At 49.0% G+C, this 8,254-nt stretch overlaps 1 protein-coding gene across 6 annotated transcripts in view; it reads left to right on the top strand.

Annotated features, from left to right (window-relative positions):
* Positions 1 to 1,610: 1,610 nt before the first annotated feature.
* The window catches only part of ELF2 (E74 like ETS transcription factor 2), a 132,229-nt gene continuing 125,585 nt past the window's right edge, over positions 1,611 to 8,254 (top strand). For 3 of the 6 annotated variants that reach the window (XM_055275936.2, XM_055275938.2, XM_055275934.2), the window contains exon 1: positions 1,611 to 1,891. The gene's annotated coding sequence lies outside the window, so the exon portion shown is untranslated. The remainder of the gene's footprint in view (positions 1,892 to 8,254) is intronic. The other 3 variants (XM_055275937.2, XM_055275939.2, XM_063638206.1) reach the window with 3 other exon arrangements.

Genomic DNA, 8,254 nt, shown 5'->3' with positions numbered 1-8,254 from the left:
GACATTTGAGCCTTACTCTAGGGTGATTTCCACGGTTCCCACGTCCCATTCAAGAAAACAGCTATCACCTATATTCCTCAGTGTTTCTTCTTTGCTCCAGACTGGTTTGTGAAGCCATAAAAAGGGTAACGCTGGAGCCCAGAAATCAGCTGGTGAATACCGCGCCAGGTGCCAGGTCCATCGCGGCGAGGCTGCAGGAGCCCGGGAGGGGAGCAATATCAGCCCCGCGCGCACCGGACAGGCTGTGCTCTTTGTTAAACAAATACAGAAAACGCCGCAGCGGGGAATGGTGGTGATGAAGGAATAGACTGAGGCGTTTGTATGCATTAACTGTGCCTAAGAAAGCCCATTAAAGAGACGCTTCTACACAGGGCAACCCACGGCACCGTGTCATTGGCTTTTGTGCACTTGAAGGCGCGTGAGAGTGCCCCGCTCGAAGGCTCCCCTTTGTGTGAAAGTGTGGAAACCAGAAGCGTGCAGCCACTGCTGGGTTTTCGTTTTCGAATTCGCAGGCACTTGGGCCAAAATACTCCCACACCAAAACACTCTCTCATTCTCGCACCAACAACACTCAAGACTTGAGTTACTTCTCCGTTGCGGACCGCGCAAGGAGCGACAATGGCTCGGTGCGGGTGCCCGCAGCTCCCCGGGCAGCGCCAAGGGGCCGCCCGCCGCGCTCCGCAGCTGCGCGCTGGGCCCCGCCACCCGACCGCCAGCAAACGCCAGCACCAACCGCCGCGCGGCCGGGCTGTTGGGCGGGTGGTAATTTCTGGGAATGGGGCGGGGTCGCGGGTGTACTACGCTGGGCTTTTGCTAGCGGGGAGGAGGAGCTGGCGGCGCCGAGGGGCGCGAGGCTGGTGGGGCGGTGCGCCACGTGCGTCACCGGCCGGGGCGGGGCCGGCGTCGTGCTCCTGGCGGGCGTCGCGCTCCTGCCCGAACCCCCACCTTTCACTTAGCCAAGGCTGAGGAGTGGGGACTGGAAGGACCAGGCTAGGAGTTTTTGCAAAACCTCGTCCCCCCGTAACTGTCAGACTGCCCGACTATGGGGCCCTCTCCGGAGAAGGGCGAGAGTCCTGAGTTGGGGATGCGGTGACGGCGGGGCCTGCGGGGGCCCTGAGTGGCGAGGGTGTGTGCGTGCGGTCCCAGCCGGCGGGCGCTGCAGGTGCACGCGCGGCCCCGTCGTCCTCACACACCTGCCCCGTGTGGCAGAGCCCCCTGCACCAATCCAGGGCTGGAGTGGAGAGCGAGATCGGGGAGCCCTGGGCAGGGAGCCGGACAAGTGACGAGCGTCTTTACCTGGGAAGGCGGGTTTGGGAGAAGTTGGGCGAGGAGAGGAGGGCGGGATTCAAGAGACCAAAAGAGGCAGGTTCGGCGGGCTGGTGGGGGCCCGAGGGCGGCGGGGACCCCGCGGGGTATAAATAGCCGGCCCGCGTTTGACAGGCGCTGCGGTGACTGGCGGTGCCGCCCCCGCCCCCCCACCGCGTGGGGAGGGGAGGAGCACTCTGAGCTGGCAGGGAGGGGGAGGCGGACTCCAGTGTCCTGGTGGCGGCGGCAGGAGGCCGAGGGGGAGGAGCCGAGGCGGGGGGTGGAGGGAGGGGGCCGGGAGCGGAGCGGAGCGGGGCGGGGGCCACCATTGCTCCCCGCGCCGAGCTGTGTCGCCGCCGTCGCCTAGGCGGTTGGGGGTCGGTGGGGCGGCGCGGGCGGGGGTCGCTGCGCGGGGCGGCGGGCCTCTGTTTTGTCTCCTCCTCTCCCTGTGGAGCGGCTCTGGCTGCCGGGGAGGCCCCGGCTCCCTCCGGACGCTCGGCCAACGGCGTCGGCGGCGGCTGCTAGTCCGCGGCCCTGCTGAGAGGGAAAAGGACGCCGCGGTCTTCCCAGGCGTCGCGGAGAGCAGGTAAGAGCGCGGGCAGCCGAGGCTGGTGAGAGGGAGCGCGAAGGGCGCGGCGATAAAGCCTGGCTGTCCCGAGTGCCGGCGCCTCCCTCCGCGCCCCCGCCCCGCGCTTGTGTTGTTTGCTTCGGGGTTTGCGGAGGGGTTTTCCAGCGGCTGCGGCGGTGACACCGGCGGGGGGCTGGGGGAAGGGGGCTGAGTGTCCCCGGGCAACGGTCGCGGAGCGGGACTTCGAGAAAGGGGAAGGCGCGCTGCGCGCCTGCCCGCGGGGAGCGCGGGGCGCGGGGCAGGGCTGAGGGAAGAGGTTACAGACCCCGGCGGGGGGGATGGGCCGAGCGCAGCTGATCTTGCCGTGTTTACATCTCTGCGCGAGTCACCTCTGCCGAGAAGCGGACTGAACTGACCCGCCTCATCCCGCAGGGAGGCCAGGGCGGGGGTCCGGCTCCGGAGGAAGCGCGTCCTGGGAGGGTTTGTGTAGGGCGGGAGTCTGCGGCCGGCGCCGGGGCTGGGCGGCGAGCTCGGGGCGGGACCTGGGAGGCTCCGGCCGCTCTGGGTGGCGGGCGGGGCGGGGGCTGGACACCAGTTTCCTTCCCTGTCGTGCCTTATCGCCGCCGCGTACCTTTCCTTCCCGGCGCTGCTAGCTTGCACGACAGGTTGTACTCGGCAGTTCTTTTATTCTCGCTCTCCACGCCGGCACCGTGCTGCCATCTCCCCCTATTCCCCGGGAGGTAGGGAGGCTTGGCTCGGATCGGAATCTGTTTCTTAAAACAAAAACGGGCTCGAAACACGCACGTCCAGTGACCGCCTTCTGGATCCTCGCGAAGCTGGCCTTCAGGGACCGCGCGACGGGATGGTCTAGGGGCGCGGAAGGAGGACAGGGAGGGCTCTGCCAGGGCTGGATGCTGACTCTACCCCAGGAGCTTTGTGATCAGGGCAGCCGAGCTCTCTCTCCTGCTCCATTTGGGCATTTTTACTCCATGTCCATAAAGGACCGAAAAAATATTCGGTAACACCAAGAATAATCCAGATCGCACAGTTTCTAATCTTTTCCCTCTGCCAGCATCCTGGGTGGACTCTTTCTAGGAGTCAAATTCGCTGCAGAATAGCCTTTAAGTTCTTAGTACTTCATTAAATGAGGAAGAGGAGGACACGTCATTGTAAAACTTAAAAATTCCCCCCTTTCTTGTGTTCATGAACATTTACTTCAGCTTAATGGTTTAAATTGTAATCCGGTGATGAGAGAATAGTAATCGTGTGTTTGATAATCAGGTTTGTTTTCCTTTTTATCTGTGATTCTCTATCCCGAAGTAAATTATGCACTTTCTTTGGTGCCAGAATCATGGAAGGATGCATGCTTTACTAAGAAAGGATTGGATATTTGTGTTTCAGAGTTTCTTCAAAAGGTAGAATGACTTATATAGGACTGGAAACCATTAAATTACATTTAAGGGAATTTAGGAATAATAAAACTTTTTATAGAGCATTACAGTTTACAGAGTACATTCATGTAAATATTATTGAGACGATATCTAGTAGTTAAACACATGAAATAGAAAATTGGAATATCCTGGGCATTTGAAATTTGAATATTTATGTCAACCTATTTTTAAGTTTAGTGATATAACTCATTGGATTTATTATTGCCTCTCAGTTCAGACATAAATACTCATTTACAAAATAGCTTGAGTATGGTTGGAAACAATTTGTAACTTTGGGATTTTTCTATCCTAAGGAAACAGATTGATACCTGTGGCCTGTAGGGTCTGCTGATGTTAATGGCTTTACCTGCTCATGTTGTGTACCATTTTTGGAGGGGTAACAGCTTCACTGTGATATAGTTCACATACTCAGTTCAGTTTAAAGTGTAGAGTTTGGTGGGTTTATTAATTTTTTAAAAAATTACTCCATTTTGCAGGTGAACAATTCAGTGGTTTTTAGTACAATTGTCCATCGGTATCTGTTGGGGATTTGCTCTAGGGCCTTCCTCAGATACCAGAATCTATGGATGCTTAGGTCCCTAAAATAAAATGGCATAGTTGCTGGGTGCAGTGGCTTGTGCCTGTAATCCCAGTTATTCAGGAGGCTGAGGTGGGAGGATCTCTCGAGGCCAGAGTTTGGACACCAGCCTGGGTGACAGAGCAAAATCCTGTCTCTTAGGAAAAATGAATAAAAATGACATAGTATTTGCATGTAAACTATGCATATCCTCTTGTATGCTTTAAATCATCTCCAGATTACTCATACTACCTAATCCAGTGTGGATGCTATGTAAATAGTTGTTATACTGTGTATTGTTTAGGGAATAATGACCAGGAAAAAAAGTCTGTACATGTTCATTTACAGACATAGTTTTTTTTGAGTAGTTTCTGTACCTCATTGATTGAATCCGTGGATTCAGAACTTACGGGTATGGAGGGCCGACTGTATATTCAAAGTTGTGCAGCCATCACTATAATCAATTTTACAGCATTTTAATCATCCCCTGGAAGAGCCCCATATCCATTAACAGTCGCTTTTCATTTTCCCTCAGCACTCCCAGTCCTATGCAACCACTGATCGACTTTCTATCATTATAGATTAGAGTGTTCTGGACATTTTATGTAAGTGAAACCATATATGTGGTCTTTTGTGACTGGCTTCTTTCCCTTAGCTTAATGCTTTCAAAGTATATCCATGACAAAGTAATATGTGTCAGTACTTCATTTCTTTTTTTTTTTTTTTTTTAACTTAATCTATTTCCTTTCTTTCTTTCTTTTTTTTTTTTAGACGGAGTCTCGCTCTGTCGCCTAGGCTGGAGTGCACTGGTGCGATCTGGCTCACTGCAACCTCTGCCTCCCGGTTCAAGCGATTCTCCTGCCTCAGCCTCTCGAGTAGCTGGGACCACAGGCGCATGCTACAGCACCTGGCTAATGTTTTTTTTTTTTTTTTTGTATTTTTAGTAGAGATGGGGTTTCACCATGTTAGCCAGGATGGTCTCGATCTCCTGACCTCGTGATCTGCCCGCCTCTGCCTCCCAAAGTGCTGGGATTACAGGGGTGAGCCACCGCGCCCGGCTAATCTATTTTAGTTTTTATAGAGATGGGATTTCACCATATTGCCTAGGGTAGTCTTGAACTCCTGGGCTCGAGCAATCCTCTCTCTTTGTCCTCTCAAAATGCTGGGATTTCAGGCGTGAGCCACTGCACCTGATCCTTTTTAATTAAAAAAAATTTTTATAGTCTTTTTTTTTTTTTTTTTTTGAGACGGAGTCTCGCTCTGTTGCCCAGGCTGGAGTGCAGTGGCATGATCTCAGCTCATTGCAACCTCCGCCTCCCGGATTCAAGCGATTCTCTTGCCTCAGCCTTCCAAGTAGCTGGGACTACAGGCGCGTGCCACCATGCCTGGCTAATTTTTTGTATTTTTAGTAGAGATGGGATTTCACCGTGTTAGCCAGGATGGTCTTGATCTCCTGACCTCATGATCTGCCCGCCTCGGCCTCCCAAAGTGCTGGGATTACAGGTGTGAGCCACTGCACCCACCCTATAGTCTTTTTTTTTTATTCATGAGTAATATTCTATTTATGGATATATTACATTTTATTTATCTGTGCATCAGTTGATGGACATTTAAGTTTCTATTTTTTTGGGCTATTATGTTGCTATGAATATTCATGTTTTTGTTTAGATGTGTTGTCATTTCTTTGGGTATGTACACTTCTTAATAAATTAGCTTTTGACTTACCTGATACCAAAAAAATTATCCATTTTGAGTAATTCAATAATTTTTAGTAAATTTATAGAATTGTGAAACTATCACCTTGAGCTAGTTTTTGAACATTTCCATTGCCTCCAAAATTCCCTCCAGCCTGTTTGCAGTTAACCCTTATTCCCACCCCCAGCCAATCACTGATTGGTTTTGTCTTAATCCATTTGCTTTTACTGGATATTTTGTATAAATGGAATTGTACAATATGTAGTCTTTTGTATCTGGCTTCTTTCACTTAGCATAATGTTTTTGGGATTCATTCGTATTGTAGTTTTTATCAGTTTTTTGTCCCTTTTTACTTTGGAATAGTATTTCTTTGTATAGGTATATGATAGTCCCCCCCTTATCTGTGTGGGATACATTCCAAGACCCCTAGTGGATGCCTGAAATCTCAGGTAGTATTACCTGTGATAAAGTTTAACTTGTTAATCAGGCATAATAAGAGATTAAAAACAATACGATAGAATAGTTACAATATGCTATTCACAATTTCATAGAAGATTTCTTACTGTAGATGTTAGCAAACTCAGCATAAAGTTTTTTCTTATTAAATTGAGAACTTTCACTTTTACACTTAAAAAGTATTTTACAGCTTTTCTTTGGCATATCCAATTGTCATCCTCATTACTCTTGAGCATTTGAGCCATTATTAAGTAAAATAAGGGTTACCAGCACTACGATACTAGTTGATCTGATAGCTGAGATGGCCACTAAGTGACTAACGAGCAGGTAGTGTAGACAACGTGAATATGGTGGATAAAGGGATGATTCATGTCCGAGGCAGAGGGGCATGGTATGAGGTTTCATCATGCTGCTCAGAATGGCACTCAATTTAAAACATAGATTGTTTATTTCTGAAATTTTCCATTTATCATTTTCAGACCATGTTTGACTGTGGGTAACTGAAACTGGAAAGTAAAGCTGTAGGTAAGGGGAGATTACTGTAACACACTTTAGCTGTTGACCAGTTTATATAGCTGTTTCGATTATTTCCAGTTTTTGACTCTTTTGAATAATACTGAAACATTTGAGTACAAGTCTTTATGTGGACATATGGTTTTGTTTCTCTTGGTTAGCTATCCAGGAGTAGAATTACAGCATCATACGTTTAGCTTTTTAGGACCCTGCCAAACTGTTTCCCAAAGTGGCCATAACATCTTATATTGCTAACAGCAATGTTTGAGAGTTCCAGTTTTCTTCACATCTTTGCCAACACTTATTATTGTCTTTTTTTAAAATTATAGCTGTTCTAATGGATATGAATTTGTTTGTTTGTCTTTGAGTCACTCTGTCGCCCAGGCTGGAGTGCAGTGGCGCAATCTCAGCTCACTGCAACCTCTCCCTCCTGGGTTCAAGCAATTCTCATGCCTCAGCCTCCCGAGTAGCTGGGATTACAGGAGTAGCTGGGATTACAGCCGAGCACAACTACACCCAGCTGATTCTTTGTATTTTTAGTGGAGATGGGGTTTCACCATGTTGCCCAGGCTGGTCTTGAATCCTGAGCTCAGGCAATCCTCCCGCCTTGGCCTCCCAAAGTGCTAGGATTACAGGCGTGAGCCACCGTGCCCGGCCTGATTTTGTTAATTCGTTGTGTTTTTTTTTTTTTCTTTTTTTCTCTGTATACTGTTTAGTGGAGTCATTGTGATTTTAATTTTAATTTTCCTTATGACTCATAATATTGAGCATCTTTGCATGTATCTTTTTTCTTAACCCATTTATGCCTGAAGTTGCAATTTTTTTTGTGAAAAATCAGACCTTGGCGATGACCTTGAGCAGTAGGATATTAATAATTCCTACAAGCTTAGCATTCCAATAATGGAACACTTGGCATAAATGGGCTGGCTGGAGTGCGGTGGTGCGACCAGAGGTCACTGTAGCCTTGACCTCCTGGGCTCAAGCAGTCCCCCTGCCTCATCCTCCTGAGTAGTTGGGAATGGGGAATGCAGGTGCATACTACCATATGTGGTTAATTTTTTATTAACCCTGCCATTTTTGTAGAGATGGGGGTCTCACTGCATTGCCCAGGCTACTCTTGAACCCCTGGGCTCAAGCAGTCCTCCTGCATTGGCCTGCCAAAGTTCTGGGATTACAAGCATGAGCCACCGTGTCTGACCCATCTTTTTTGATGATATCGCTATTCAGATCTTTTGCTCCTTTTAAAATTGGGTTGTTTGGGCTGGGTGCGGTGGCTCATGCCTGTAACCCCAGCACTTTGGGAGGCTGAGGTGTGTGGATCACCTGAGGTCAGGAGTTCGAGACCAGCCTGGTCAACATGGCAAAACCCTGTCTCTACTAAAAATACAAAAATTAGCCGGAGATGGTGGCACATGCCTATAATCTCAGCTACTCAGAAGGCTGAGGTAGGAGAATTGCATAAACCTGGGAGGCGGAGGTTGCAGTGAGCTGAGATTGCAACACTGCACTGCAGCCTGGGCGACAAAGCAAGGCTCTGTCTCAAAAAAATAAAATAAAATATAATAAAATTGGGTTGTTTGACTTATTGAGTTGTAAGAAGTTTTTTTTAAAATATATTCTGGATATAAGTTCTTTAATAGATATATGATCTGCCAATATTTCTTCACAGTCTGTTGCTGGTCTTTTCATTGCTTAAAAAATTGGTGGCTG

The sequence above is a fragment of the Symphalangus syndactylus genome, chromosome 4, assembly GCF_028878055.3.
Source record: "Symphalangus syndactylus isolate Jambi chromosome 4, NHGRI_mSymSyn1-v2.1_pri, whole genome shotgun sequence".
NCBI classification, from domain to species: Eukaryota; Metazoa; Chordata; class Mammalia; order Primates; family Hylobatidae; genus Symphalangus; species Symphalangus syndactylus.
Note: the sequence above shows the minus strand (reverse complement) of the source record. Positions and strands in the feature narration are given on the sequence as shown.